The 26,981-nt window shown below is 59.9% G+C and overlaps 1 protein-coding gene across 3 annotated transcripts in view; it reads right to left on the bottom strand.

The window, feature by feature from the left end:
- The window catches only part of TEX2 (testis expressed 2), a 68,362-nt gene extending 44,458 nt beyond the window's left edge, over positions 1–23,904 (bottom strand). Inside the window, exon 1 of one of the 3 annotated variants that reach the window (XM_040330050.1) lies at positions 23,756–23,904. The gene's annotated coding sequence lies outside the window, so the exon portion shown is untranslated. Of the gene's footprint in view, positions 1–4,846; positions 4,948–17,495; positions 17,780–23,755 lie in introns of those variants that run through there. The other 2 variants (XM_040330051.1, XM_040330053.1) reach the window with 2 other exon arrangements.
- Between the last annotated feature and the right edge of the window lie 3,077 nt (positions 23,905–26,981).

The following is a 26,981-nucleotide window of genomic DNA, read 5'->3' as shown; positions in this document are numbered from 1 at the left end:
TTAATCGCCATAGAAAAATGATGTTTCTTGGCTTTGAAGATTTCTTTATGATATTGTGTTGTTATTGCCTTGTAGATGATGAGGTGATCTTCTGAAGGGCTTCTTTTCCAGGCGGCTTCCGCCCTTCTGCGCTCTTGCTTCAGTAGGGACAGCTGGTTGTTGAACCAGCCGGACTTTTTTTTCCGGATGCGGACTTTGCGTTTCGGTGCTACCAAGTCGGCTGACTGTAGCAGGGCTGCATTTATGGCATCCAGTGTATCTAAGGCTGCTAACTGAGGATGAATAGTTTCGATTCGGTTTCCCAAGGTAGATTTGAAGAGTTCCGAATGGAGCTTCTTCTGAGATCTAGCCCAGTGTATTGTCACCGGCTTGGGTGCTTTTATAACTGGTGGAATTTTGGAAATTATGAAACTAATTGCATGGTGGTCTGTCCATGGCAAAGGTTCATTTCCCAAAATGTTTATTTTCAGATTTTGTCTGAAAATTAGGTCGAGTGTGTGACCTGAAGCATGCGTGGGACCGCATATAAGTTGCTGTAGTCCTAATCCTTCCAGGTGATCGATGCAGGCATCCGCAATGGGATCCTGTGAGGAGTTGGCCCACAGATTGATAGAGGGAGTTTGTGTAGTTGAGTCAGGAATTGATGATTGTCCCAACTACTACTGCTGTGTCCTCTTCTGGGATGAAGGGGAGGAGTCTACGCAGCTGGCAGAGAAGATGGTGAGATCCGCTGACTACTGATCCTATTTGTGCGTCCATAGTCACGTCTGAGTCAGAGATGACTCCAAGGCTTTTGGCTTTAGCTCTCGGGGTGATGTTCTGTCCCAGGATGGGGGGTGGTGTGAACGTCGTGCTGGGGGTGATGGTTTGTCGGAGGATGGGGGGTGGTGTGGACGTCGTACTGGGGGTGATGGTTTGTCGGAGGATGGGGGGTGGTGTGGACGTCGTACTGGGGGTGATGGTTTGTCGGAGGATGGGGGGTGGTGTGGACGTCGTACTGGGGGTGATGGTTTGTCTGAGGATGGGGGGTGGTGTGAACGTCGTGCTGGGGGTGATGGTTTGTCTGAGGATGGGGGGGTGGTGTGGACGTCGTGCTGGGGGTGATGGTTTGTCTGAGGATGGGGGGTGGTGTGAACGTCGTGCTGGGGGTGATGGTTTGTCTGAGGATGGGGGGTGGTGTGGACGTCGTGCTGGGGGTGATGGTTTGTCGGAGGATGGGGGGTGGTGTGGACGTCGTACTGGGGGTGATGGTTTGTCGGAGGATGGGGGGTGGTGTGGACGTCGTACTGGGGGTGATGGTTTGTCGGAGGATGGGGGGTGGTGTGGACGTCGTGCTGGGGGTGATGGTTTGTCTGAGGATGGGGGGTGGTGTGGACGTCGTGCTGGGGGTGATGGTTTGTCTGAGGATGGGGGGTGGTGTGAACGTCGTGCTGGGGGTGATGGTTTGTCTGAGGATGGGGGGTGGTGTGGACGTCGTGCTGGGGGTGATGGTTTGTCGGAGGATGGGGGGTGGTGTGGACGTCGTACTGGGGGTGATGGTTTGTCGGAGGATGGGGGGTGGTGTGGACGTCGTACTGGGGGTGATGGTTTGTCGGAGGATGGGGGGTGGTGTGGACGTCGTGCTGGGGGTGATGGTTTGTTGGAGGATGGGGGGGTGGTGTGGACGTCGTACTGGGGGTGATGGTTTGTCGGAGGATGGGGGGTGGTGTGGACGTCGTGCTGGGGGTGATGGTTTGTCGGAGGATGGGGGGTGGTGTGGACGTTGTGCTGGGGGTGATGGTTTGTCCCAGGATGGGGGGGGGGTGGTGTGAACATGGTGCTGGGGGTTTTTTGTTTCGGTTTGCATGGAGGATGAGGAGTTCTGTTTTGGATCCATTCAGTTTGAGGGAACTCTCCGTCATCCAATGAGAGGCAGTTTTCCAGTGCGTGGTATTGGTCTTTTTCCCCGGTGATGTGAAGGTAGAGTTGGGTGTGGTCAGCGTAGGGGTGGTAGCACCGGTCCTGTCTGCTGAGGTCAGCGTAGGGGTGGTAGCACCGGTCCTGTCTGCTCAGGTCAGCGTAGGGGTGGTAGCACCGGTCCTGTCTGCTCAGGTCAGCGTAGGATTGGTAGCACCGGTCCTGTCTGCTCAGGTCAGCGTAGGATTGGTAGCACCGGTCCTGTCTGCTGAGGTCAGCGTAGGGGTGGTAGCACCCGTCCTGTCTGCTGAGGTCAGCGTAGGGGTGGTAGCACCGGTCCTGTCTGCTCAGGTCAGCGTAGGATTGGTAGCACCGGTCCTGTCTGCTCAGGTCAGCGTAGGATTGGTAGCACCGGTCCTGTCTGCTCAGGTCAGCGTAGGGGTGGTAGCACCGGTCCTGTCTGCTGAGGTCAGCGTAGGGGTGGTAGCACCCGTCCTGTCTGCTGAGGTCAGCGTAGGGGTGGTAGCACCCGTCCTGTCTGCTGAGGTCAGCGTAGGGGTGGTAGCACCCGTCCTGTCTGCTGAGGTCAGCGTAGGGGTGGTAGCACCCGTCCTGTCTGCTGAGGTCAGCGTAGGGGTGGTAGCACCCGTCCTGTCTGCTGAGGTCAGCGTAGGGGTGGTAGCACCGGTCCTGTCTGCTGAGGTCAGCGTAGGGGTGGTAGCACCCGTCCTGTCTGCTGAGGTCAGCGTAGGGGTGGTAGCACCGGTCCTGTCTGCTGAGGTCAGCGTAGGGGTGGTAGCACCGGTCCTGTCTGCTGAGGTCAGCGTAGGGGTGGTAGCACCGGTCCTGTCTGCTCAGGTCAGCGTAGGGGTGGTAGCACCGGTCCTGTCTGCTCAGGTCAGCGTAGGATTGGTAGCACCGGTCCTGTCTGCTCAGGTCAGCGTAGGGGTGGTAGCACAGGTCCTGTCTGCTCAGGTCAGCGTAGGGGTGGTAGCACCGGTCCTGTCTGCTGAGGTCAGCGTAGGGGTGGTAGCACCCGTCCTGTCTGCTGAGGTCAGCGTAGGGGTGGTAGCACCCGTCCTGTCTGCTGAGGTCAGCGTAGGGGTGGTAGCACCCGTCCTGTCTGCTGAGGTCAGCGTAGGGGTGGTAGCACCCGTCCTGTCTGCTGAGGTCAGCGTAGGGGTGGTAGCACCGGTCCTGTCTGCTGAGGTCAGCGTAGGGGTGGTAGCACCCGTCCTGTCTGCTGAGGTCAGCGTAGGGGTGGTAGCACCGGTCCTGTCTGCTGAGGTCAGCGTAGGGGTGGTAGCACCGGTCCTGTCTGCTGAGGTCAGCGTAGGGGTGGTAGCACCCGTCCTGTCTGCTGAGGTCAGCGTAGGGGTGGTAGCACCGGTCCTGTCTGCTGAGGTCAGCGTAGGGGTGGTAGCACCCGTCCTGTCTGCTCAGGTCAGCGTAGGGGTGGTAGCACCGGTCCTGTCTGCTGAGGTCAGCGTAGGGGTGGTAGCACCCGTCCTGTCTGCTGAGGTCAGCGTAGGGGTGGTAGCACCCGTCCTGTCTGCTGAGGTCAGCGTAGGGGTGGTAGCACCCGTCCTGTCTGCTGAGGTCAGCGTAGGGGTGGTAGCACCCGTCCTGTCTGCTGAGGTCAGCGTAGGGGTGGTAGCACCCGTCCTGTCTGCTGAGGTCAGCGTAGGGGTGGTAGCACCCGTCCTGTCTGCTGAGGTCAGCGTAGGGGTGGTAGCACCCGTCCTGTCTGCTGAGGTCAGCGTAGGGGTGGTAGCACCGGTCCTGTCTGCGAGGTCAGAGTAGGGGTGGTAGCACCCGTCCTGTCTGCTGAGGTCAGCGTAGGGGTGGTAGCACCGGTCCTGTCTGCTGAGGTCAGCGTAGGGGTGGTAGCACCCGTCCTGTCTGCTCAGGTCAGCGTAGGGGTGGTAGCACCGGTCCTGTCTGCTGAGGTCAGCGTAGGGGTGGTAGCACCCGTCCTGTCTGCTGAGGTCAGCGTAGGGGTGGTAGCACCCGTCCTGTCTGCTGAGGTCAGCGTAGGGGTGGTAGCACCGGTCCTGTCTGCTGAGGTCAGCGTAGGGGTGGTAGCACCCGTCCTGTCTGCTGAGGTCAGCGTAGGGGTGGTAGCACCGGTCCTGTCTGCTGAGGTCAGCGTAGGGGTGGTAGCACCGGTCCTGTCTGCTCAGGTCAGCGTAGGGGTGGTAGCACCGGTCCCGTCTGCTCAGGTCAGCGTAGGGGTGGTAGCACCGGTCCTGTCTGCTGATGATTGTGAGGAGTGGGCGGAGGTAGATGTTGAAGAGGGCGGGTCGAAGTGAAAGGTCCGAGTTTCGCTGTCTGGGATCGATTCTCAAGGAAGGATGTGAACCACAGAAAAGGGGGCGCCATACAAATCCCCTCCCCCCACACTTTTCACAGATTTATTTGTATCCTTTTCCTTCCACTTCACAATTATGTGACACTTTGTGTTGGTCTCTCGGGCCCCTTTCACACGGGCGGACCGTATGTCCCTTTTTCATCTATCCGTGTGCGAATGAAAAAGGGACATACATGGGTCCCTATGAGATCGCGGGTGTCAGCGGATGAAGATCCGATCTCCCGCCTCTGCAATCCTCCGAAAACCCTATTTTTCTATCCGTCTGGCGGATCGGATGAACGAGGACAGACGGGGAGAGCGGAGAAAAGACAGGGCGGTCCCTGCACAGTGTCATCCGCCGGCTCAGCGGGGATCTACGGAGCGATCTCTACTGAGCATACAGAGGTTCACGGGGCTTTTTTCCCGGCCCTGTGTATAGAGGGGTGTGAATACTTTTTCCCGGCCCTGTGTACAGAGGGGTGTGAATACTTTTTCCCGGCTCTGTGTATAGAGGGGTATGAATACTTTTTCCCGGCCCTGTGTATAGAGGGGTGTGAATACTTTTTCCCGGCCCTGTATAGAGGAGATGGCGGTGATTACCTGGTGGTGTTCGGTGACAGACATCGGATCCGGCATTCTCTGCACACTGACTGCTAATTACAGGTGAGAGCCGAGTCACCCATGAAAGGAATCCCCCGACCCGAACATAACAGGAAACTCAATACACGGGAGACCCCTCCCCCCACCTACACGGGAGACCCCTCCCCCCACCTACACGGGAGACCCCTCACCCCACCTACACGGGAGACCCCTCCCCCCACCTACACGGGGGACACACCCCCTCCATGAGACCCGCGCCCCCTCCCCCCACCTACACGGGGGACCCAAGCCCCCTACATGAGACACGACCTCGTCCAATCACAGAGCCCCGGGGGGAAAGGATGGAGTGCAGAGACACGACCTCGTCCAATCACAGAGCCCCGGGGGAAGGATGGAGTGCAGAGACACGACCTCGTCCAATCACAGAGCCCCGGGGGGGAAGGATGGAGTGCAGAGACACGACCTCGTCCAATCACAAAAACCCCCGGGGGGAAGGATGGAGTGCAGAGACACGACCTCGTCCAATCACAGAGCCCCGGGGGAAGGATGGAGTGCAGAGACACGACCCCGTCCAATCACAGAGCCCCGGGGGGAAGGACGGAGGGCAGAGACACGACCTCGTCCAATCACAGAGCCCCGGGGGAAGGATGGAGTGCAGACACCTGACCTCGTCCAATCACAGAGCCCCGGGGAAGGATGGAGTGCAGAGACACGACCCCGTCCAATCACAGAGCCCCGGGGGGAAGGATGGAGTGCAGAGACACGACCTCGTCCAATCACAGAGCCCGGGGGAAAGGATGGAGTGCAGAGACACGACCTCGTCCAATCACAGAGCCCCGGGGAAAGGATGGAGTGCAGAGACACGACCTCGTCCAATCACAGAGCCCCTGGGGAAGGATGGAGTGCAGAGACACGACCTCGTCCAATCACAGAGCCCCGGGTGGAAGGATGGAGTGCAGAGACACGACCTCGTCCAATCACAGAGCCCCGGGTGGAAGGATGGAGTGCAGAGACACGACCTCGTCCAATCACAGAGCCCCGGGTGGAAGGATGGAGTGCAGAGACACGACCTCGTCCAATCACAGAGCCCCGGGGGGGAAGGATGGAGTGCAGAGACACGACCTCGTCCAATCACAGAGCCCCGGGGGAAGGATGGAGTGCAGAGACACGACCCCGTCCAATCACAGAGCCCCGGGGGGAAGGATGGAGTGCAGAGACACGACCTCGTCCAATCACAGAGCCCCGGGTGGAAGGATGGAGTGCAGAGACACGACCTCGTCCAATCACAGAGCCCCGGGTGGAAGGATGGAGTGCAGAGACACGACCTCGTCCAATCACAGAGCCCCGGGTGGAAGGATGGAGTGCAGAGACACGACCTCGTCCAATCACAGAGCCCCGGGGGGAAGGATGGAGTGCAGAGACACGACCTCATCCAATCACAGAGCCCCGGGGGGGAAAGGATGGAGTGCAGAGACACGACCTCGTCCAATCACAGAGCCCCGGGGGAAGGATGGAGTGCAGAGACACGACCCCGTCCAATCACAGAGCCCCGGGGGGGGGGGGGGGAAGGATGGAGTGCAGAGACACGACCTCGTCCAATCACAGAGCCCCGGGGGAAGGATGGAGTGCAGAGACACGACCTCGTCCAATCACAGAGCCCCGGGGGAAGGATGGAGTGCAGAGACACGACCTCGTCCAATCACAGAGCCCCGGGGGAAAGGATGGAGTGCAGAGACACGACCTCGTCCAATCACAGAGCCCCGGGGGAAGGATGGAGTGCAGAGACACGACCCCGTCCAATCACAGAGCCCCGGGGGAAGGATGGAGTTCAGAGACACGACCCCGTCCAATCACAGAGCCCCGGGGGAAGGATGGAGTGCAGAGACACGACCTCGTCCAATCACAGAGCCCCGGGAGGGAAGGATGGAGTGCAGAGACACGACCTCGTCCAATCACAGAGCCCCGGGGGGGGGGGGGGGAAGGATGGAGTGCAGAGACACGACCTCGTCCAATCACAGAGCCCCGGGGGAAGGATGGAGTGCAGAGACACGACCTCGTCCAATCACAGAGCCCCGGGGGAAGGATGGAGTGCAGAGACACGACCTCGTCCAATCACAGAGCCCCGGGGGAAAGGATGGAGTGCAGAGACACGACCTCGTCCAATCACAGAGCCCCGGGGGAAGGATGGAGTGCAGAGACACGACCCCGTCCAATCACAGAGCCCCGGGGGAAGGATGGAGTTCAGAGACACGACCCCGTCCAATCACAGAGCCCCGGGGGAAGGATGGAGTGCAGAGACACGACCTCGTCCAATCACAGAGCCCCGGGAGGGAAGGATGGAGTGCAGAGACACGACCTCGTCCAATCACAGAGCCCCGGGGGGGAAGGATGGAGTGCAGAGACACGACCTCGTCCAATCACAGAGCCCCGGGGGAAGGATGGAGTGCAGAGACACGACCTCGTCCAATCACAGAGCCCCGGGGGGAAGGATGGAGTGCAGAGACACGACCCCGTCCAATCACAGAGCCCCGGGGGGGAAGGATGGAGTGCAGAGACACGACCTCGTCCAATCACAGAGCCCCGGGGGAAGGATGGAGTGCAGAGACACGACCTCGTCCAATCACAGAGCCCCGGGGGGAAGGATGGAGTGCAGAGACACGACCTCGTCCAATCACAGAGCCCCGGGGGGAAGGATGGAGTGCAGAGATACGACCCCGTCCAATCACAGAGCCCCGGGGGGAAGGATAGAGTGCAGAGACACGACCTCGTCCAATCACAGAGCCCCGGGGGGAAGGATAGAGTGCAGAGACACGACCTCGTCCAATCACAGAGCCCCGGGGGGAAGGATAGAGTGCAGAGACACGACCTCGTCCAATCACAGAGCCCCGGGGGAAGGATGGAGTGCAGAGACACGACCCCGTCCAATCACAGAGCCCCGGGGGGGAAGGATAGAGTGCAGAGACACGACCTCGTCCAATCACAGAGCCCCGGGGGAAGGATGGAGTGCAGAGACACGACCTCGTCCAATCACAGAGCCCCGGGGGGGGGGGGGGGGGGGGAAGGATGGAGTGCAGAGACACGACCTCGTCCAATCACAGAGCCCCGGGGGGAAGGATAGAGTGCAGAGACACGACCTCGTCCAATCACAGAGCCCCGGGGGAAGGATGGAGTGCAGAGACACGACCTCGTCCAATCACAGAGCCCCGGGGGAAGGATGGAGTGCAGAGACACGACCTCGTCCAATCACAGAGCCCCGGGGGAAGGATGGAGTGCAGAGACACGACCCCGTCCAATCACAGAGCCCCGGGGGAAGGATGGAGTGCAGAGACACGACCTCGTCCAATCACAGAGCCCCGGGGGGAAGGATGGAGTGCAGAGACACGACCTCGTCCAATCACAGAGCCCCGGGGGAAGGATGGAGTGCAGAGACACGACCTCGTCCAATCACAGAGCCCCGGGGGGAAGGATGGAGTGCAGAGACACGACCTCGTCCAATCACAGAGCCCCGGGGGAAGGATGGAGTGCAGAGACACGACCTCGTCCAATCACAGAGCCCCGGGGGGAAGGATAGAGTGCAGAGACACGACCTCGTCCAATCACAGAGCCCCGGGGGGAAGGATAGAGTGCAGAGACACGACCTCGTCCAATCACAGAGCCCCGGGGGAAGGATGGAGTGCAGAGACACGACCTCGTCCAATCACAGAGCCCCGGGGGGAAGGATGGAGTGCAGAGACACGACCTCTTCCAATCACAGAGCCCCGGGGGGGAAAGGATGGAGTGCAGAGACACGACCTCGTCCAATCACAGAGCCCCGGGGGGAAGGATGGAGTGCAGAGACACGACCCCGTCCAATCACAGAGCCCCGGGGGAAGGATGGAGTGCAGAGACACGACACCGTCCAATCACAGAGCCCCGGGGGGAAGGATGGAGTGCAGAGACACGACCCCGTCCAATCACAGAGCCCCGGGGGAAGGATGGAGTGCAGAGACACGACCTCGTCCAATCACAGAGCCCCGGGGGGGAAAGGATGGAGTGCAGAGACACGACCTCGTCCAATCACAGAGCCCCGGGGGAAGGATGGAGTGCAGAGACACGACCTCGTCCAATCACAGAGCCCCGGGGGGGAAAGGATGGAGTGCAGAGACACGACCTCGTCCAATCACAGAGCCCCGGGGGAAGGATGGAGTGCAGAGACACGACCTCGTCCAATCACAGAGCCCCGGGGGGGAAAGGATGGAGTGCAGAGACACGACCTCGTCCAATCACAGAGCCCCGGGGGGAAGGATGGAGTGCAGAGACACGACCCCGTCCAATCACAGAGCCCCGGGGGGAAGGATGGAGTGCAGAGACACGACCTCGTCCAATCACAGAGCCCCGGGGGGGAAAGGATGGAGTGCAGAGACACGACCTCGTCCAATCACAGAGCCCCGGGGGAAGGATGGAGTGCAGAGACACGACCTCGTCCAATCACAGAGCCCCGGGGGGAAGGATAGAGTGCAGAGACACGACCCCGTCCAATCACAGAGCCCCGGGAGGGAAGGATGGAGTGCAGAGACACGACCCCGTCCAATCACAGAGCCCCGGGGGGAAGGATGGAGTGCAGAGACACGACCTCGTCCAATCACAGAGCCCCGGGGGGAAGGATAGAGTGCAGAGACACGACCTCGTCCAATCACAGAGCCCCGGGGGGGAAAGGATGGAGTGCAGAGACACGACCTCGTCCAATCACAGAGCCCCGGGGGGGAAGGATGGAGTGCAGAGACACGACCTCGTCCAATCACAGAGCCCCGGGGGAAGGATGGAGTGCAGAGACACGACCTCGTCCAATCACAGAGCCCCGGGGGGAAGGATGGAGTGCAGAGACACGACCCCGTCCAATCACAGAGCCCCGGGGGGAAGGATGGAGTGCAGAGATACGACCCCGTCCAATCACAGAGCCCCGGGGGGGAAAGGATGGAGTGCAGAGACACGACCTCGTCCAATCACAGAGCCCCGGGGGGGAAAGGATGGAGTGCAGAGACACGACCTCGTCCAATCACAGAGCCCCGGGGGAAGGATGGAGTGCAGAGACACGACCTCGTCCAATCACAGAGCCCCGGGGGAAGGATGGAGTGCAGAGACACGACCTTGTCCAATCACAGAGCCCCGGGGGAAGGATGGAGTGCAGAGACACGACCTCGTCCAATCACAGAGCCCCGGGGGAAGGATGGAGTGCAGAGACACGACCTCGTCCAATCACAGAGCCCCGGGGGAATGATGGAGTGCAGAGACACGACCTCGTCCAATCACAGAGCCCCGGGGGGAAGGATGGAGTGCAGAGACACGACCTCGTCCAATCACAGAGCCCCGGGGGAAGGATGGAGTGCAGAGACACGACCTCGTCCAATCACAGAGCCCCGGGGGAAGGATGGAGTGCAGAGACACGACCTCGTCCAATCACAGAGCCCCGGGGGAAGGATGGAGTGCAGAGACACGGCCTCGTCCAATCACAGAGCCCCGGGGGGGAAAGGATGGAGTGCAGAGACACGACCTCGTCCAATCACAGAGCCCCGGGGGGAAGGATGGAGTGCAGAGACACGACCCCGTCCAATCACAGAGCCCCGGGGGGAAGGATGGAGTGCAGAGACACGACCTCGTCCAATCACAGAGCCCCGGGGGAAGGATGGAGTGCAGAGACACGACCTCGTCCAATCACAGAGCCCCGGGGGGGAAGGATGGAGTGCAGAGACACGACCTCGTCCAATCACAGAGCCCCGGGGGGAAGGATGGAGTGCAGAGACACGACCTCGTCCAATCACAGAGCCCCGGGGGAAGGATGGAGTGCAGAGACACGACCTCGTCCAATCACAGAGCCCCGGGGGGGAAGGATGGAGTGCAGAGACACGACCTCGTCCAATCACAGAGCCCCGGGGGAAGGATGGAGTGCAGAGACACGGCCTCGTCCAATCACAGAGCCCCGGGGGAAGGATGGAGTGCAGAGACACGACCCCGTCCAATCACAGAGCCCCGGGGGGAAGGATGGAGTGCAGAGACACGACCTCGTCCAATCACAGAGCCCCGGGGGAAGGATGGAGTGCAGAGACACGACCCCGTCCAATCACAGAGCCCCGGGGGGGAAGGATAGAGTGCAGAGACACGACCTCGTCCAATCACAGAGCCCCGGGGGAAGGATGGAGTGCAGAGACACGACCTCGTCCAATCACAGAGCCCCGGGGGGGGGGGGGGGAAGGATGGAGTGCAGAGACACGACCTCGTCCAATCACAGAGCCCCGGGGGGAAGGATAGAGTGCAGAGACACGACCTCGTCCAATCACAGAGCCCCGGGGGAAGGATGGAGTGCAGAGACACGACCTCGTCCAATCACAGAGCCCCGGGGGAAGGATGGAGTGCAGAGACACGACCTCGTCCAATCACAGAGCCCCGGGGGAAGGATGGAGTGCAGAGACACGACCCCGTCCAATCACAGAGCCCCGGGGGAAGGATGGAGTGCAGAGACACGACCTCGTCCAATCACAGAGCCCCGGGGGGAAGGATGGAGTGCAGAGACACGACCTCGTCCAATCACAGAGCCCCGGGGGAAGGATGGAGTGCAGAGACACGACCTCGTCCAATCACAGAGCCCCGGGGGGAAGGATGGAGTGCAGAGACACGACCTCGTCCAATCACAGAGCCCCGGGGGAAGGATGGAGTGCAGAGACACGACCTCGTCCAATCACAGAGCCCCGGGGGGAAGGATAGAGTGCAGAGACACGACCTCGTCCAATCACAGAGCCCCGGGGGGAAGGATAGAGTGCAGAGACACGACCTCGTCCAATCACAGAGCCCCGGGGGAAGGATGGAGTGCAGAGACACGACCTCGTCCAATCACAGAGCCCCGGGGGGAAGGATGGAGTGCAGAGACACGACCTCTTCCAATCACAGAGCCCCGGGGGGGAAAGGATGGAGTGCAGAGACACGACCTCGTCCAATCACAGAGCCCCGGGGGGAAGGATGGAGTGCAGAGACACGACCCCGTCCAATCACAGAGCCCCGGGGGAAGGATGGAGTGCAGAGACACGACACCGTCCAATCACAGAGCCCCGGGGGGAAGGATGGAGTGCAGAGACACGACCCCGTCCAATCACAGAGCCCCGGGGGAAGGATGGAGTGCAGAGACACGACCTCGTCCAATCACAGAGCCCCGGGGGGGAAAGGATGGAGTGCAGAGACACGACCTCGTCCAATCACAGAGCCCCGGGGGAAGGATGGAGTGCAGAGACACGACCTCGTCCAATCACAGAGCCCCGGGGGGGAAAGGATGGAGTGCAGAGACACGACCTCGTCCAATCACAGAGCCCCGGGGGAAGGATGGAGTGCAGAGACACGACCTCGTCCAATCACAGAGCCCCGGGGGGGAAAGGATGGAGTGCAGAGACACGACCTCGTCCAATCACAGAGCCCCGGGGGGAAGGATGGAGTGCAGAGACACGACCTCGTCCAATCACAGAGCCCCGGGGGGGAAAGGATGGAGTGCAGAGACACGACCTCGTCCAATCACAGAGCCCCGGGGGGAAGGATGGAGTGCAGAGACACGACCTCGTCCAATCACAGAGCCCCGGGGGGAAGGATAGAGTGCAGAGACACGACCCCGTCCAATCACAGAGCCCCGGGAGGGAAGGATGGAGTGCAGAGACACGACCCCGTCCAATCACAGAGCCCCGGGGGGAAGGATGGAGTGCAGAGACACGACCTCGTCCAATCACAGAGCCCCGGGGGGAAGGATAGAGTGCAGAGACACGACCTCGTCCAATCACAGAGCCCCGGGGGGGAAAGGATGGAGTGCAGAGACACGACCTCGTCCAATCACAGAGCCCCGGGGGGGAAGGATGGAGTGCAGAGACACGACCTCGTCCAATCACAGAGCCCCGGGGGAAGGATGGAGTGCAGAGACACGACCTCGTCCAATCACAGAGCCCCGGGGGGAAGGATGGAGTGCAGAGACACGACCCCGTCCAATCACAGAGCCCCGGGGGGAAGGATGGAGTGCAGAGATACGACCCCGTCCAATCACAGAGCCCCGGGGGGGAAAGGATGGAGTGCAGAGACACGACCTCGTCCAATCACAGAGCCCCGGGGGAAGGATGGAGTGCAGAGACACGACCCCGTCCAATCACAGAGCCCCGGGGGGGAAGGATAGAGTGCAGAGACACGACCTCGTCCAATCACAGAGCCCCGGGGGAAGGATGGAGTGCAGAGACACGACCTCGTCCAATCACAGAGCCCCGGGGGGGGGGGGGGGGGGAAGGATGGAGTGCAGAGACACGACCTCGTCCAATCACAGAGCCCCGGGGGGAAGGATAGAGTGCAGAGACACGACCTCGTCCAATCACAGAGCCCCGGGGGAAGGATGGAGTGCAGAGACACGACCTCGTCCAATCACAGAGCCCCGGGGGAAGGATGGAGTGCAGAGACACGACCTCGTCCAATCACAGAGCCCCGGGGGAAGGATGGAGTGCAGAGACACGACCCCGTCCAATCACAGAGCCCCGGGGGAAGGATGGAGTGCAGAGACACGACCTCGTCCAATCACAGAGCCCCGGGGGGAAGGATGGAGTGCAGAGACACGACCTCGTCCAATCACAGAGCCCCGGGGGAAGGATGGAGTGCAGAGACACGACCTCGTCCAATCACAGAGCCCCGGGGGGAAGGATGGAGTGCAGAGACACGACCTCGTCCAATCACAGAGCCCCGGGGGAAGGATGGAGTGCAGAGACACGACCTCGTCCAATCACAGAGCCCCGGGGGGAAGGATAGAGTGCAGAGACACGACCTCGTCCAATCAAAGAGCCCCGGGGGGAAGGATAGAGTGCAGAGACACGACCTCGTCCAATCACAGAGCCCCGGGGGAAGGATGGAGTGCAGAGACACGACCTCGTCCAATCACAGAGCCCCGGGGGGAAGGATGGAGTGCAGAGACACGACCTCTTCCAATCACAGAGCCCCGGGGGGGAAAGGATGGAGTGCAGAGACACGACCTCGTCCAATCACAGAGCCCCGGGGGGAAGGATGGAGTGCAGAGACACGACCCCGTCCAATCACAGAGCCCCGGGGGAAGGATGGAGTGCAGAGACACGACACCGTCCAATCACAGAGCCCCGGGGGAAGGATGGAGTGCAGAGACACGACCTCGTCCAATCACAGAGCCCCGGGGGGGAAAGGATGGAGTGCAGAGACACGACCTCGTCCAATCACAGAGCCCCGGGGGAAGGATGGAGTGCAGAGACACGACCTCGTCCAATCACAGAGCCCCGGGGGGGAAAGGATGGAGTGCAGAGACACGACCCCGTCCAATCACAGAGCCCCGGGGGGAAGGATGGAGTGCAGAGACACGACCTCGTCCAATCACAGAGCCCCGGGGGAAGGATGGAGTGCAGAGACACGACCTCGTCCAATCACAGAGCCCCGGGGGGGAAGGATGGAGTGCAGAGACACGACCTCGTCCAATCACAGAGCCCCGGGGGGAAGGATGGAGTGCAGAGACACGACCTCGTCCAATCACAGAGCCCCGGGGGAAGGATGGAGTGCAGAGACACGACCCCGTCCAATCACAGAGCCCCGGGGGAAGGATGGAGTGCAGAGACACGGCCTCGTCCAATCACAGAGCCCCGGGGGGAAGGATGGAGTGCAGAGACACGGCCTCGTCCAATCACAGAGCCCCGGGGGGAAGGATGGAGTGCAGAGACACGACCCCGTCCAATCACAGAGCCCCGGGGGGAAGGATGGAGTGCAGAGACACGACCCCGTCCAATCACAGAGCCCCGGGGGGGGGGGAAGGATGGAGTGCAGAGACACGACCTCGTCCAATCACAGAGCCCCGGGGGGGAAAGGATGGAGTGCAGAGACACGACCTCGTCCAATCACAGAGCCCCGGGGGGAAGGATGGAGTGCAGAGACACGACCTCGTCCAATCACAGAGCCCCGGGGGGAAGGATAGAGTGCAGAGACACGACCCCGTCCAATCACAGAGCCCCGGGAGGGAAGGATGGAGTGCAGAGACACGACCCCGTCCAATCACAGAGCCCCGGGGGGAAGGATGGAGTGCAGAGACACGACCTCGTCCAATCACAGAGCCCCGGGGGGAAGGATAGAGTGCAGAGACACGACCTCGTCCAATCACAGAGCCCCGGGGGGGAAAGGATGGAGTGCAGAGACACGACCTCGTCCAATCACAGAGCCCCGGGGGGGAAGGATGGAGTGCAGAGACACGACCTCGTCCAATCACAGAGCCCCGGGGGAAGGATGGAGTGCAGAGACACGACCTCGTCCAATCACAGAGCCCCGGGGGGAAGGATGGAGTGCAGAGACACGACCCCGTCCAATCACAGAGCCCCGGGGGGAAGGATGGAGTGCAGAGATACGACCCCGTCCAATCACAGAGCCCCGGGGGGGAAAGGATGGAGTGCAGAGACACGCCCTCGTCCAATCACAGAGCCCCGGGGGAAGGATGGAGTGCAGAGACACGACCCCGTCCAATCACAGAGCCCCGGGGGGGAAGGATAGAGTGCAGAGACACGACCTCGTCCAATCACAGAGCCCCGGGGGAAGGATGGAGTGCAGAGACACGACCTCGTCCAATCACAGAGCCCCGGGGGGGGGGGGGGGGAAGGATGGAGTGCAGAGACACGACCTCGTCCAATCACAGAGCCCCGGGGGGAAGGATAGAGTGCAGAGACACGACCTCGTCCAATCACAGAGCCCCGGGGGAAGGATGGAGTGCAGAGACACGACCTCGCCCAATCACAGAGCCCCGGGGGAAGGATGGAGTGCAGAGACACGACCTCGTCCAATCACAGAGCCCCGGGGGAAGGATGGAGTGCAGAGACACGACCCCGTCCAATCACAGAGCCCCGGGGGAAGGATGGAGTGCAGAGACACGACCTCGTCCAATCACAGAGCCCCGGGGGGAAGGATGGAGTGCAGAGACACGACCTCGTCCAATCACAGAGCCCCGGGGGAAGGATGGAGTGCAGAGACACGACCTCGTCCAATCACAGAGCCCCGGGGGGAAGGATGGAGTGCAGAGACACGACCTCGTCCAATCACAGAGCCCCGGGGGAAGGATGGAGTGCAGAGACACGACCTCGTCCAATCACAGAGCCCCGGGGGGAAGGATAGAGTGCAGAGACACGACCTCGTCCAATCAAAGAGCCCCGGGGGGAAGGATAGAGTGCAGAGACACGACCTCGTCCAATCACAGAGCCCCGGGGGAAGGATGGAGTGCAGAGACACGACCTCGTCCAATCACAGAGCCCCGGGGGGAAGGATGGAGTGCAGAGACACGACCTCTTCCAATCACAGAGCCCCGGGGGGGAAAGGATGGAGTGCAGAGACACGACCTCGTCCAATCACAGAGCCCCGGGGGGAAGGATGGAGTGCAGAGACACGACCCCGTCCAATCACAGAGCCCCGGGGGAAGGATGGAGTGCAGAGACACGACACCGTCCAATCACAGAGCCCCGGGGGAAGGATGGAGTGCAGAGACACGACCTCGTCCAATCACAGAGCCCCGGGGGGGAAAGGATGGAGTGCAGAGACACGACCTCGTCCAATCACAGAGCCCCGGGGGAAGGATGGAGTGCAGAGACACGACCTCGTCCAATCACAGAGCCCCGGGGGGGAAAGGATGGAGTGCAGAGACACGACCCCGTCCAATCACAGAGCCCCGGGGGGAAGGATGGAGTGCAGAGACACGACCTCGTCCAATCACAGAGCCCCGGGGGAAGGATGGAGTGCAGAGACACGACCTCGTCCAATCACAGAGCCCCGGGGGGGAAGGATGGAGTGCAGAGACACGACCTCGTCCAATCACAGAGCCCCGGGGGGAAGGATGGAGTGCAGAGACACGACCTCGTCCAATCACAGAGCCCCGGGGGAAGGATGGAGTGCAGAGACACGACCCCGTCCAATCACAGAGCCCCGGGGGAAGGATGGAGTGCAGAGACACGGCCTCGTCCAATCACAGAGCCCCGGGGGGAAGGATGGAGTGCAGAGACACGGCCTCGTCCAATCACAGAGCCCCGGGGGGAAGGATGGAGTGCAGAGACACGACCCCGTCCAATCACAGAGCCCCGGGGGGAAGGATGGAGTGCAGAGACACGACCCCGTCCAATCACAGAGCCCCGGGGGGAAGGATGGAGTGCAGAGACACGACCTCGTCCAATCACAGAGCCCCGGGGGGGAAAGGATGGAGTGCAGAGACACGACCCCGTCCAATCACAGAGCCCCGGGGGGAAGGATGGAGTGCAGAGACACGACCTCGTCCAATCACAGAGCCCCGGGGGGAAGGATGGAGTGCAGAGACACGACCCCGTCCAATCACAGAGCCCCGGGGGGAAGGATGGAGTGCAGAGACACGACCCCGTCCAATCACAGAGCCCCGGGGGGGGGGGAAGGATGGAGTGCAGAGACACGACCCCGTCCAATCACCCCCACCGATCTGTGATATCCCCTCCCCCCCACCGATCTGTGATATCCCCTCCCCCCTCCTCCATTCACAGATCGCAGTGTAGATGGCTGTCCTGGTGGAATATGAGGAGTCCTGACATTCACCAGCTGTGAAAGACCGGCCATCACTGACCAATAGATTGTATGTAGAATAAAATGATCGTACCTTCCCAGGAGCCGGGCCCTATAATCTCCTCTCCTGGGGGCCCCTCAGCTTCTCTCCTCTCCAGCTGTCTGCAGTTATCAGCCCCAGTGCACCATGGGTAAGCATGTCTGCGGGCACAAGTACGGTCCTGGCTGACACCGCCGGACTTTGTCCCCATTAGATAAGGTGCCATGGTGACCAATGAGAGGGAGCCGAGCGTCACGCAGCGTCTTATCACCGAATATCTACACTACGCCGAGTACCATAGAGACCGGCCTCCTACCATAGAGACCGGCCTCCTACACCGGCCTCCTACCATAGAGACCGGCCTCCTACCATAGAGACCGGCCTCCTACACCGGCCTCCTACCATAGAGACCGGCCTCCTACCATAGAGACCAGCCTCCCGACATACAGAGACCGGCATCCTACCATAGAGACCGGCCTCCTACCATAGAGACCGGCCTCCTACACCGGCCTCCTACCATAGAGACCGGCCTCCTACCACAGAGACCGGCCTCCTACCACAGAGACCGGCATCCTACCACAGAGACCGGCATCCTACCACAGAGACCGGCCTCCTACCATAGAGACCGGCCTCCTACCATAGAGACCAGCCTCCTACCTCCCGACATACACAGACCGGCCTCCTACCTCCCGACATACACAGACCGGCCTCCTACCTCCCGATATACACAGACCGGCCTCCTACCTCCCGATATACACAGACCGGCCTCCTACCTCCCGATATACACAGACCGGCCTCCTACCTCCCGATATACACAGACCGGCCTCCTACCTCCCGATATACACAGACCGGCCTCCTACCTCCCGATATACACAGACCGGCCTCCTACCTCCCGACATACACAGGCCGGCCTCCTACCTCCCGACATACACAGGCCGGCCTCCTACCTCCCGACATACACAGGCCGGCCTCCTACCTCCCGACATACACAGACCGGCCTCCTACCTCCCGACATACACAGACCGGCCTCCTACCTCCCGACATACACAGACCGGCCTCCTACCTCCCGACATACACAGACCGGCCTCCTACCTCCCGACATACACAGACCGGCCTCCTACCTCCCGACATACACAGACCGGCCTCCTACCTCCCGACATACACAGACCGGCCTCCTACCTCCCGACATACACAGACCGGCCTCCTACCTCCCGATATACACAGACCGGCCTCCTACCATAGAGACCGGCCTCCTACACCGGCCTCCTACCATACAGACCGGCCTCCTACCATAGAGACCGGCCTCCCGACATACAGAGACCGGCATCCTACCATAGAGACCGGCCTCCTACACCGGCCTCCTACCATACAGACCGGCATCCTACCATAGAGACCGGCCTCCCGACATACAGAGACCGGCATCCTACCATAGAGACCGGCCTCCTACCATAGAGACCAGCCTCCCGACATACAGAGACCGGCATCCTACCATAGAGACCGGCCTCCCGACATACAGAGACCGGCCTCCTACCATAGAGACCGGCCTCCCGATATACACAGACCGGCCTCCTACCTCCCGACATACACAGACCGGCCTCCTACCTCCCGACATACACAGACCGGCCTCCTACCTCCCGACATACACAGACCGGCCTCCTACCTCCCGACATACACAGACCGGCCTCCTACCCCCCGACATACACAGACCGGCCTCCTACCTCACCGATATACACAGACCGGCCTCCTACCTCCCGATATACACAGACCGGCCTCCTACCTCCCGACATACACAGACCGGCCTCCTACCTCCCGACATACACAGACCGGCCTCCTACCTCCCGACATACACAGACCGGCCTCCTACCTCCCGACATACACAGACCGGCCTCCTACCTCCCGACATACACAGACCGGCCTCCTACCTCCCGACATACACAGACCGGCCTCCTACCTCCCGACATACACAGACCGGCCTCCTACCTCCCGACATACACAGACCGGCCTCCTACCTCCCGACATACACAGACCGGCCTCCTACCTCCCGACATACACAGACCGGCCTCCTACCTCCCGACATACACAGACCGGCCTCCTACCTCCCGATATACACAGACCGGCCTCCTACCTCCCGACATACACAGACCGGCCTCCTACCTCCCGACATACACAGACCGGCCTCCTACCTCCCGACATACACAGACCGGCCTCCTACCTCCCGACATACACAGACCGGCCTCCTACCTCCCGATATACACAGACCGGCCTCCTACCATATAGACCGGCCTCCTACACCGGCCTCCTACCATACAGACCGGCCTCCTACCATAGAGACCGGCCTCCCGACATACAGAGACCGGCATCCTACCATAGAGACCGGCCTCCCGACATACAGAGACCGGCATCCTACCATAGAGACCATCCTCCTACCATAGAGACCAGCCTCCCGACATACAGAGACCGGCATCCTACCATAGAGACCGGCCTCCCGACATACAGAGACCGGCATCCTACCATAGAGACCGGCCTCCCGACATACAGAGACCGGCATCCTACCATAGAGACCGGCCTCCTACCATAGAGACCGGCCTCCCGACATACAGAGACCGGCCTCCCGACATACAGAGACCGGCATCCTACCATAGAGACCGGCCTACTACCTCACCGATATACACAGACCGGCCTCCTACCTCCCGACATACACAGACCGGCCTCCTACCTCCCGACATACACAGACCGGCCTCCTACCTCCCGACATACACAGACCGGCCTCCTACCTCCCGACATACACAGACCGGCCTCCTACCTCCCGACATACACAGACCGGCCTCCTACCTCCCGACATACACAGACCGGCCTCCTACCTCCCGACATACACAGACCGGCCTCCTACCTCCCGACATACACAGACCGGCCTCCTACCTCCCGACATACACAGACCGGCCTCCTACCTCCCGATATACACAGACCGGCCTCCTACCTCCCGACATACACAGACCGGCCTCCTACCTCCCGACATACACAGACCGGCCTCCTACCATAGAGACCGGCCTCCTACACCGGCCTCCTACCTCCCGATATACTGCATCCCGCACCACACACACCAGGAGGATTTCAACTTACCCCCCCGGAAATCCTCCCCGGCTCTCACACCCCTCCCCCCTCCCTCCATGGGTACCTGGAAACACATAATTGGGCACCACAATTTTCCAATGTCTCCTTACTTGTTCCTAATATTGTCACATGAATATAGCCAACTCCTCCCAGGAGGACACGACTCTCCCCAACTCCTCCCAGGAGGACACGACCCTCCCCAACTCCTCCTCCTCAGGACACGACCCTCCCCAACTCCTCCCAGGAGGACACGACCCTCCCCAACTCCTCCCAGGAGGACACCACCCTCCCCAACTCCTCCCAGGAGGACACCACCCTCCCCAACTCCTCCCAGGAGGACACGACTCTCCCCAACTCCTCCCAGGAGGACACGACCCTCCCCAACTCCTCCCAGGAGGACACCACCCTCCCCAACTCCTCCCAGGAGGACACGACTCTCCCCAACTCCTCCCAGGAGGACACGACCCTCCCCAACTCCTCCCAGGAGGACACGACTCTCCCCAACTCCTCCCAGGAGGACACGACCCTCCCCAACTCCTCCTCCTCAGGACACGACCCTCCCCAACTCCTCCCAGGAGGACACGACTCTCCCCAACTCCTCCCAGGAGGACACGACCCTCCCCAACTCCTCCCAGGAGGACACGACCCTCCCCAACTCCTCCCAGGAGGACACGACTCTCCCCAACTCCTCCCAGGAGGACACGACCCTCCCCAACTCCTCCCCCTCAGGCCACGACCCTCCCCAACTCCCCCCAGGAGGACACGACCCTCCCCAACTCCTCCCAGGAGGACACCACCCTCCCCAACTCCTCCCAGGAGGACACCACCCTCCCCAACTCCTCCCAGGAGGACACGACCCTCCCCAACTCCTCCCAGGAGGACACGACCCTCCCCAACTCCTCCCAGGAGGACACGACTCTCCCCAACTCCTCCCAGGAGGACACGACCCTCCCCAACTCCTCCTCCTCAGGACACGACCCTCCCCAACTCCTCCCAGGAGGACACGACCCTCCCCAACTCCTCCCAGGAGGACACCACCCTCCCCAACTCCTCCCAGGAGGACACCACCCTCCCCAACTCCTCCCAGGAGGACACGACCCTCCCCAACTCCTCCCAGGAGGACACGACCCTCCCCAACTCCTCCCAGGAGGACACGACCCTGCCCACCTCCTCCCAGGAGGACACGACCCTCCCCAACTCCTCCTCAGGACACGACCCTCCCCAACTCCTCCTCAGGACACGACCCTCCCCAACTCCTCCTCCTCAGGACACGACCCTCCCCAACTCCTCCCAGGAGGACACGACCCTCCCCAACTCCTCCCAGGAGGACACGACTCTCCCCAACTCCTCCCAGGAGGACACCACCCTCCCCAACTCCTCCTCAGGACACGACCCTCCCCAACTACTCCCAGGAGGACACGACCCTCCCCAACTCCTCCCAGGAGGACACGACCCTCCCCAACTCCTCCCAGGAGGACACGACCCTCCCCAACTCCTCCCAGGAGGACACGACCCTCCCCAACTCCTCCCAGGAGGACACGACCCTCCCCAACTCCTCCTCCTCAGGACACGACCCTCCCCAACTCCTCCCAGGAGGACACGACCCCCCCCAACTCCTCCCAGGAGGACACGACTCCCCCCAACTCCGCCCAGGAGGACACCACCCTCCCCAACTCCTCCTCAGGACACGACCCTCCCCAACTACTCCCAGGAGGACACGACCCTCCCCAACTCCTCCTCAGGACACGACCCTCCCCAACTCCTCCCAGGAGGACACGACCCTCCCCAACTCCTCCCAGGAGGACACGACTCTCCCCAACTCCTCCCAGGAGGACACGACCCTCCCCAACTACTCCCAGGAGGACACGACCCTCCCCAACTCCTCCTCAGGACACGACCCTCCCCAACTCCTCCTCCTCAGGACACGACCCTGCCCAACTCCTCCTCAGGAGGACACGATCCTCCCCACCTGGGGTGTCTGGGGGTAGTTATGCGGTATTATGGGGTGTCTGGGGGTATTATGAGGTGTCTGGGGTAGTTATGAGGTATTATGGGGTGTCTGGGGGTATTATGAGGTGTCTGGGGTAGTTATGAGGTATTATGGGGTGTCTGGGGGTAGTTATGAGGTATTATGAGGTGTCTGGGGGTAGTTATGAGGTATTATGGGGTGTCTGGGGGTAGTTATGAGGTATTATGGGGTGTCTGGGGGTAGTTATGATGTGTCTGGGGTAGTTGTGAGGTATTATGGGGTGTCTGGGGGTATTATGGGGTGTCTGGGGGTAGTTGTGAGGTATTATGAGGTGTCTGGGGGTATTATGGGGTGTCTGGGGGTAGTTGTGAGGTATTATGGGGTGTCTGGGGGTAGTTGTGAGGTATTATGGGGTGTCTGGGGGTATCATGAGGTGTCTGGGGGTAGTTATGAGGTATTATGGGGTGTCTGGGGTAGTTGTGAGGTATTATGAGGTGTCTGGGGGTAGTTGTGAGGTATTATGGGGTGTCTGGGGTAGTTGTGAGGTATTATGAGGTGTCTGGGGGTAGTTGTGAGGTATTATGGGGTGTCTGGGGGTAGTTGTGGGGTATTATGGGGTGTCTGGGGGTAGTTGTGGGGTATTATGGGGTGTCTGGGGGTAGTTATGAGGTATTATGGGGTGTCTGGGGGTAGTTGTGGGGTATTATGGGGTGTCTGGGGGTAGTTGTGGGGTATTATGGGGTGTCTGGGGGTAGTTGTGAGGTATTATGGGGTGTCTGGGGTAGTTGTGAGGTATTATGAGGTGTCTGGGGGTAGTTGTGAGGTATTATGGGGTGTCTGGGGGTAGTTATGAGGTATTATGGGGTGTCTGGGGGTAGTTGTGGGGTATTATGGGGTGTCTGGGGGTAGTTGTGGGGTATTATGGGGTGTCTGGGGGTAGTTATGAGGTATTATGGGGTGTCTGGGGGTAGTTGTGGGGTATTATGGGGTGTCTGGGGGTAGTTGTGGGGTATTATGGGGTGTCTGGGGGTAGTTGTGAGGTATTATGGGGTGTCTGGGGTAGTTGTGAGGTATTATGAGGTGTCTGGGGGTAGTTGTGGGGTATTATGGGGTGTCTGGGGGTAGTTATGAGGTATTATGGGGTGTCTGGGGGTAGTTGTGAGGTATTATGATGAGATTTGGGGTGTAATGTGGGGGCGCAGGGTGAGGACACGCCCACATTCGGGTGACTCACCCGCTCGGTGGATCATCTCTCCGGGCCTCTCTCTCCTCCGCCTGCTCGGCTCTCTCAGGCGCGGTGAATCGCTCTCCGATCACACAGACTCCTCGGCTCGGCGCTCCATTCCTTCCGCCTGGACGGCCTGTTTGCGGTGCACGCCTCGCTCTGAGCTCTCCGCGCTGATTGGACGAGGCGAAGGGCGCGCTCTCCATTGGATGAGGAAGTTGATAGGCTAGTTTTATCTGAAGGGGAAACCCGGATGTAGATGAGATCCCTCCCACCCACCGGAGAGACCGGAGACCCCCGGTGTAACATGGAGGTGAAGTTCTCTCCTTATTCAGGTCGGATCTTCATTCACAAAAGTGATTATTTACTAAACAATCATCTGCAGAGATTCTAATAATAATTGTGTCTCAATCCAGCCCTCTATTCTCATTGGACGTCTTCTATACAGGAAAACCCCGCCCTCTATTCTCATTGGACGTCTTCTATACAGGAAAACCCCGCCCTCTATTCTCATTGGACGTCTTCTATACAGGAAAACCCCGCCCTCTATTCTCATTGGACGTCTTCTATACAGGAAAACCCCGCCCTCTATTCTCATTGGACGTCTCTCTATACAGGAAAACCCCGCCCTCTATTCTCATTGGACGTCTCTATACAGGAAAACCCCGCCCTCTATTCTCATTGGACGTCTCTCTATACAGGAAAACCCCGCCCTCTATTCTCATTGGACGTCTCTCTATACAGGAAAACCCCGCCCTCTATTCTCATTGGACGTCTCTCTATACAGGAAAACCCCGCCCTCTATTCTCATTGGACGTCTCTCTCTATACAGGAAGAAAAGTTTGTCCCAAGATAAGTGAAATGAATGGCGGTGACACCAGACTGGTCACAGGGCACCCACTGGGGCATTTACCCGAAGGCCCGACATGTCCTCACCGGGGGCCCAGGGCACCCTCTGGCAGCCATCCGACCATTCAGATCATTCTCTCCTCAGGCGGTTGGGTGTGGTTGGTGTAACGGCTACCCATGTAGTGAGAGGGTCTCAGCCGTTGGAGACGTCCTTTTCCCTGGCAAGCTGCGATATGCAGGTACCGCCGGTATATCCCATCGAACGCCCTTCCAAGAAACGAGACGGGCTACGTTTGCAGAGTCAAACAGACTGACCTTTAATGCCACATTTTTCCTCCTTATATCTGGTTACAAACTGTACAGAAACAAATGACACTCCCCCCCCCACCCAGGGGGCCTTCAATACACATACTTTGAAACAATGACCTTCCCTTGAGCCAATCAGCCGCTAGACGTTTCGGCTCCTAAACTTAACTCGATCAGACAATAGAATTCAATTAACCTTTAAAACAATTATCACTCACACATAATCCCCCTCAGCATACACCTCACAGGGGGGCTGTTACCTACACAAAAGAGTTCATTATCTATGCAAAGGGAACATTAGCATTCAGCAGTGAAAGAGTCCCTTCTATAATTAACCCTTTGAGCTCAGAATACAATGTGGTACATCCAATTGTGACAAGCCATGCAGTTCCTTGTAATCCTCCCTGCCTGAAGATTATCGATGTCCCGGCAGCAGGCATATGTCCGTTACACTACTCCCCTTTTGTGGAACACTCCGGCAGACCCGGATTGATCCTTTTCGGATCAACTTGGGGATGTCCGGTCTGCTGTTAGGGTAAAAGTTCCGTTTGCCTGGACAGTCCGTCGGCCTTCCCATTGGCTTACCAGGTCGGTAGCTGGTGGTGAAGGTGAATAATGGAATTCAGTTCTGGAACAGTCACTTGCTTTGCTCTCTCAATGGCTCCCAAAACCTGTTGCTGATGCTCTTGGGACAGATACGGCACCACCTGGATGCAAATCCCATTTAATCTTTTGACAATTTCCGCCTGTTTGTGCATTTCAATGTTCAAGCCACGGGACATCTCATAATACATGACATAGTGTCGTTGCATCTCTGATTTCTCACTGGCCAACTTGTCACATTCCCATTTTAGACTGTGATATTGTGCCGGATCTACAGTACATGTCGGGGAAGGTAGTCTTACCCGGTTCTCAGCAGCAAGCGGGTTGATTCCAGCAACGCGGGTGGTCACGGGACAAGCAGCAGCAGGTGTAGGTAAATAAGCCGAAGTCAGAGGGCCAATGTCGTTGCCCAGCACCACCTCGGCAGGTAGGTTGTCCATGATTCCAACTGTGGTCTTTCCTGACCCGGCTCCCCAGTCTAAGTGCACCCGGGTGGTGGGTACGCGAAATACAGCACCCCCTGCGACCCGGACGGCAACTGTGCGAGTGGACACGTTCTCTGGCTTTACCAGATGTTTTTGAATCAGAGTGATAGTAGTCCCGGAATCTCTTAGGCCTTGTGCTACTTGTCCATTCACTCGTACCTCCTGACGGTGATGCTGACGGTTATCCGGAGAGGCCGCTTGTATTGGGTCTGCCTCATACCAAATTCCCAGACATTCCTCAGGGCCCCCCTCGGTCTCCAGGCAGTGGGCCGCAGAGGGACGTGACGGAGTGACCTCTGTGTTGGGTGTTGTGCGTCTCCAATTGTTATTTGTAGCTCTCAAAGGGCAATAACGAGCAATATGTCCAGTGTCGCTGCAGTGATGGCACGTCACCCTAGGCGAATCCCAGGGGTAGTTGTTAGGCCCCTGAGGACGTGGTGGGACTGGAGCCCGAAACTCTGGGCATGGGGTGACGGTTGGAGTACGCGGTTCTACCTTCTGAGCCAGCCGCGTCGTACCCTGGCTTACTTTCCTTGTCTCCGCGTACTCATCTGCTAGCCGAGCCGCCTCGTTTAAGTTAGCGGGACGGCGATCTCGTACCCAGTCTTGTATGTCTGCGGCCAGGTCTTGGAAGAAATGTTCCATTAGGAACAGCTGCAATACTTCCTCCCCGGTGTTGGCCTTGGACCCAAAGGGATGCCATCCTTTGTAACTGGTTGGCCCATTCCATGTGGGAGTCCACAGCCATCTTCTTGGACTCCCGGAAGCGCTGGCGGTAGGCTTCTGGCGTTACGGCGTATCGGGTTAGCAGCGCCTTTTTAACTTGCTGATATTGTAAAATATCCTCTGGAGCGAGAGCCCGAAAGGCTTCATTGGCTTTGCCCGACAATTTCCCCGACAAAATAGTGACCCATTGGTCTGATGGTACCTGGTGTAGTGAGCACTGCCTCTCAAAGTCCGCCAAATATCCATCGATTTCCTCCTCACTTTCT

The sequence above is a fragment of the Rana temporaria genome, chromosome 12 (assembly GCF_905171775.1).
Source record: "Rana temporaria chromosome 12, aRanTem1.1, whole genome shotgun sequence".
Lineage (NCBI taxonomy): Eukaryota > Metazoa > Chordata > Amphibia > Anura > Ranidae > Rana > Rana temporaria.
Note: the sequence above shows the minus strand (reverse complement) of the source record. Positions and strands in the feature narration are given on the sequence as shown.